Source organism: Dermacentor andersoni, chromosome 4 (assembly GCF_023375885.2).
Source record: "Dermacentor andersoni chromosome 4, qqDerAnde1_hic_scaffold, whole genome shotgun sequence".
NCBI classification, from domain to species: domain Eukaryota; kingdom Metazoa; phylum Arthropoda; class Arachnida; order Ixodida; family Ixodidae; genus Dermacentor; species Dermacentor andersoni.
This window is the reverse complement of record NC_092817.1, coordinates 49,784,920-49,790,919: the sequence shown is the minus strand read 5'-3', so window position 1 is coordinate 49,790,919 and position 6,000 is coordinate 49,784,920.

Genomic DNA, 6,000 nt, shown 5'->3' with positions numbered 1-6,000 from the left:
GCTGACGAACAGGGTGGGGGAAAAGAGATTGACGGTGGCAGGTCATGAGGAGTACAAAAGAAATGTTTGTACGTACCTAAGTTCTCTTCCCCTTCTTCCCCACCCACCCACCTCCGTTCTTACTTTCTCTCTCTCGTTTGTGGTTCTTTAGTATCCCATTGCGAAACTTGAATTTCTCGAGCGCTGGGAATATTTAATTATGTGATTGTTGTGATCGCTTATTGCTACCAGTACCGGCTTCAATTTCAGGCATCAAGTCCACCGTAACGCCGTACACTTTCACACGACGTCGTGAAGATTGCTGTTCGTGGCCAAGTGGTATACCATAAACTACTGGCTTGACGATGTGCATATGCCTACACATATGCGTGCAGGCATGTGCAGGCTTCGGGCCGCAGACCCGGTGAGGTATGAGGTGCGCACCCATTTCCTTCACCGCCGTGCTGATTCTTTCCTTCCTCTTGCTTGAGGAGGAGGAGGAGAAGGAAATAGAAAGGGAGTTAAAGAAGTGTGAAATCGGCTGGCTGCCCTGAACTCTGGGGTAACGGAATGTAGGAAATTAAAGACAGTAGACGAAGACCTGTAATAAAATAAAGGGACAGAACAAAAATTGCCCGGAAACCATCGGAAATAATAGTCAATATAAGTGAAAAGCCTAAACGAACGAACGAACGAACGAACGAACGAACGAACGAACGAACGAACGAACGAACGAACGAACGAACGAACGAACGAACGAACGAACGTTTTTCTTGCTGAGCCCGACCACTGGCCTACAACGAAAACAGACGAAAAAGGCAAAGAAGGATATTCACTTTAAAGAGTAAGAAGACGAATTACTGGCCGTCCTCAATGCGTCGCTGATGAGAAGAGCCCCAGATACGCGAACGCAGCTTTCACTGGTGATGCAACTAATGTTTCCAGGCCGCACCAGCTTTATCAACTCCATGGTCACTATAAGTTAACGGATTATTTAGCAATCACTTTGGCATTTCTACTGTGGTTCCCGATTCATTGGCCGCTTTTGTTTTTTTCCGTCTCCGTAGAAGTTGCGAATGTGTCCGAACATCCGCCTTAACACCCTGAAGAGTACTCGTGAAACACGGTTGCTCGACAACAACAGAGAACCTTGCGAGGAGAACTACGATTCTCTCGTTTTCTAGGCGAATAGCACAAAGCGCCCGTCCTTGACACGATTTATAAGAGCTTGTCCAAATTTTCTGTCATGTAGGCACGTTTCAAAGCGCGTTTAACAAAGCCACTGGTGTGGGGCACATGCGTTTCCGTCAGTATGTCGAGTTCATGAAACTAAGCTTGCTGTATACGCGCTGGGTTCTGTTGCGATAAGAAAGAAAACCCAGTAGAAGACAAGGTTTCCTCTTCCCTGCAAAAAAACGCAAGGGGCAGCGCGCACAACGAAGCGAGCGCGCCTTGATAGGTAGTGGCCATGGGTGACCAATGTTGCTCAAAGATTAGAAACGAATGAATGAAGGAGATCAGGCTGCAGTTCAAGCGCTCAACATTTTTTGCGATCAATGCTCGGTGGGCTTGGTGAATCCTCGATGAATCGATTAAGAGATTAAAATCATTTGAAAAAGGAACCTGCTCGCACAAAAATGAACTTATGTTGTAACGCTGAATACGCGGCTATCGCAAATTCCTCTAAATAGGACAGACGGCCAATGCACGCCGTCTACCTTACTACTCTGTACGTATCCAAAGTGAACGAAGGCATTTGGACAAGACCTATAGAATCCAGCCAAGTTTCATATCACGCTGCTCAACTGTTCAAACAATACAGACACTCACAGGAGGACGGACGCTTGAAGGGATCAACAGTGGTAAAACAAAGAATGTTTCAGGTTGGAGCCAGAGTTTTGGCAAGGGGACCTGTCTTTGTCAAGTCGAAACAGTATTGCACTGCGCTCAGATGCCCTTGTGTGATGCACAGGAACAAAAATAATAAATCCGACCGACAAAAGCTTCTTGAGGGCGATCTCGATAAGCTCGCTGTATAAAATAAAATTTCATTTTTTTATATAATCATATACATTGCAGACAAAACTGGTGCCGGTCGTCAGGTGTATCAATGTGACTCAGGAACACCGAAACCAGTCTAAAGGTTATGCGGGAAAAGCTATCGAAGTGGAGTGTATGACATTATATGAGGCACCGGAAGGAAGCGCAGGGGCAGCGAAGCTTTATGTTCGCTTTTCTTTCTTTTCTTTTCCTTTTTCTTTTTGTTCATTTTACTGAGTGGGCCATCGGCCATGTCTTGCTAAATTTACCTGAACCTAAGCAGTATTTGGCTCGGTCAGTCCTTACAAAAGAGAACGCGTGGGAACGCATGGCTCCCGATGCCTCTCCACCTCTCCCTCGGCAGAGGAAGAGTTCGGCTGTCCTTAAGCGAAAAAGTTACTGCACGTACGCGGCAGGGGTATGGGCAAAATATAGAACGGCAACGCATATGCCACTCCTCTCCCAGGGGCCCCTGAAATCTTCTTATTCTACCTCGCCGTGAACACTACGTTTGACTATAGGCTGTGCACATTCCATAGTTAGAACTCTTTAAAAGTGACTTGTGCATACCGTAGCTCGAGCTTTCTTCCACAAATAATGTAAAGATTCAAACACAGAACTACGGTAATATTTGTTAAACGGAATCGCCTTATTTGTATAGGGTTCTTTTTTTTTTTAGTTCGCAGTGCATGAATTATCGAGCGTATTACTGGAAGCGCCGGACGCCCTCCCCCACACAAGTCACAACCTAGAGAGACGAGGAGAGATTCCTCCGAGCTCTACAAGTCAATACACTCCCCCACCCAACCAGAAATTAACTTCATAGCCTCTACACAATTCTCTCCGCAGTGCCTTCATTTGTCATTTGCTCTCTCTCTCCGCAGTGCAGCTTCTGCGGAGAGTCCAGGTCCCTTAGCCATATATAGTAAGGGGTTGCAGACAGGCACCCCTTTTGGTGGTGTTGTTTAATTGGCACAACGGTGAGTAGCGGTACGTGCGTCGAGAAATGTGAGACGTATAATGAGCAGCATTCGACGTGTCGATTCCTCGTACTTCTTGCTGATACTATTATCGTCACGTTCCTCGCCGCCACCATGCACCGTTCTTCCGGTTCCCGCATTAGGGCGCCTCCACGTCCCGCATGGGGCCCCGTTCGCCACACTGCTCGTGCATCGCTGAAATGTCGTTATTGATCTGTATTCGCTCTCTTGTGTATATATGTAAATAGTTGTCTTCTTTACTCTCTCCTCTCTGTTGCGCTCTCTCCCTGCCCTATTACTCCCCTGCCCCCATCCCAGAAAATGCTGACCGCCGTTCAGGTGTCAGCAAACTGCGCTATAGAGACAGTTACAGTGCGGTCGGCAATCCTTTCTTTTTAAGGCTAAAGCCTTAAGTGGCTCGTTGCAATGGCTCATGCCCGAAAAAATCGGCGTCTAGTCCAGTGATGCAAAAAAATATCATCATCAGGAATGGCTCTTACCCATGTAAACAAGCAATAATGCAATGGCTGAATATGAATGAAGAAACAATAGAAAGAAAGAAAGAAAGAAAGAAAGAAAGAGAGAAAGAGAGAAAGAAAGAAAGAAAGTTGCATAGAAATGCAGCGAGGTTAACCAGAGGCAGTTCTGGTTGGCTACCCTGCACGGGAGGGGGGGGGAAGGGTGAAGGGGGATAAACATAGAAAGAGAGCGGAAGGGGGAGATAGAAAGAAATAGAGACCAGCACGACCAAACCGCGTACACTACAGAGCGGTAGGGGGCGGCGAACCAAAAAACCATTAGGTAGTGCATTAGGTGCTCGCATGTGTAGTTCAGGAGGTCCACCTACAGCGCGTTAGACACGGATATGTATAGAATGTAAAGCAACGGACCCAGAAGATTCCAAATCTATCTAATGTGTGCACATGGTTTACCTCTAGGATCCATTCTGGGTCCGTTGCTTTTCATTCTGTATATAAATGACATCGCTAACATTCCACTTATCCCGGACGTCATTCTCTACGCCGATAATACTAGCTTTTCTTTTTTTTTCAGGAAGTAACGTAGGTGAATTGGAAGTAGCGGTTAAAGAATGCATAAGTAAGGTAATAATTTGGTTTAGTTTATAGAAACCAAATATAAATGTTAAAAAGAAACAAATTTATTGTTTTCGAGCCTAGAAATATTTCTAATAAATTCAGCAGTTGCATGACAGAGCGGGTATCCGTTTATTTTAATTGTTAGGTGTCATTATTAAAGAATCTCTCAATTGGAAGCGCACGTAAACAAAATGCATACCAATGTGTGTGGATTATTAGCCGATTTTTTATAAGTTTATATTTAACGTTCTGCAATGGCTGAAAAGACAGTTGTATTTCTCGCCCATTCAATCCAATCTCAATTACTGCTTATTAATATGAGGTTTAACAAGAAAAACAAACATAGATAGTTTAATAATTATTCAGAAACAAGCAGTACGGCGCATTGAATCGTGAAGATCATACGGCAGAACTCTTTCTAAAGCACGGTATTTTAAAAGTGAATGAATTATTTGATTGAAAATTCGCATCATACATATTCTGTGAGATTTAACGATATGAGTCTTCATTCTATGATGCGTACTTACCCAGAAACACTCAATAAAACGTTAGACATGTTCGCTTGAAGACACCGCAACACAGGACCAATTATGCAACAGCATAGATTAATTATCAAATGGCAAACTTTTTGCACACATGCCCAGGTTTCATCGGACTCGTAAAGCAATCAACGTAATTTTTCAATTAAGAAACAGACATGATAAAATCACACCTCCAGTCCTATCCCGCTAAATAATAGGAAATTATGCCTGTTCATAACAGGCATTATCCTACATTATACTTCTGTATCTATGTTTTAGTTTGATAAAGGGAATGTGTACGTAAATTTTGTAAATTTATCATATAGAGTAGAAAACGTTATAATTGCATAAATAAGTTGTGTCTAAAACGATAAAGGAAGGAAGGAAACGCGTCATGTATGACACACGTTCTGCAGCCGTGCTCCGCACGCTTCGCTCTCGAAACGCTGCGCCATCTATAGCGGCGCTGCCGCGAAGTCCGCGTGTGGCATGCGTCTGAATATGCAGGGTGTCCCAGCCAACTTTAGCCAGAGTTTAAAAAAAACATGCGAATGCCACGTAGATGGGCAGAACAAAGGGTAATGTTGTTTGCTGTCGCTTGGTGATACTCGAGCTATCTCGTTTTCATTCCGCCTTAATTAGATTATTAGTCCTAATTAATTATTCAACTTACAAAATATTATCACTAGATGAAAAATGTCAATGAGAAAATTGCAGAGCGACATGAAAAACTTCCCATACAGCTTTCTGTTGCTCAATACGTGCTACATAAAAGCGCGTTTTGTAAGCGTTGTAAGTGGTAATGATGATGATTTCTTCAATAATGGTACAGGCTAATTGTCGAGGATAGGCGGGAAGAGGTAAAGAAGCTTCGCTCTAAGAATTGAGCACATGCTCCGGTTATGATGATGATTATCCCGAAGATGTGGCTTCAGAACATCGCTCGTACCCGCTAAGGGGGATGGCTCTGTAATTGGGTGATTTACGTACAGTTAATGAATATTTAAAAATGAGATTGAAAAGGCATAACCGGAAATCAAACAATAGTTTAAAAAAGCATGACTAGAGATGTATTCATGTGTGTTCATGTATTCATATTTTCATTAATCTTCTTTCTGTGTATTTGTCATTCTTTTTGTAAATGCATGCATATGTGAATCCTAACCGTTATGTAATACCTCTGCATTCAGGGAAATAAAAAAAGAAGAACAAGGAAAAGAAGAAGACGGAGCGCGTAAATGTGAAGTGACACCAGATAAATGAGCGATTATATTTTGAAAGAAATAAGAAAGACGATTCATTGAGCATTCGCCGCGGTTACATAGTGGCTATGGTGTTGGACTGCTAAGCACGAGGTCGCGGGATCCAATCCCAGCCAAGGCC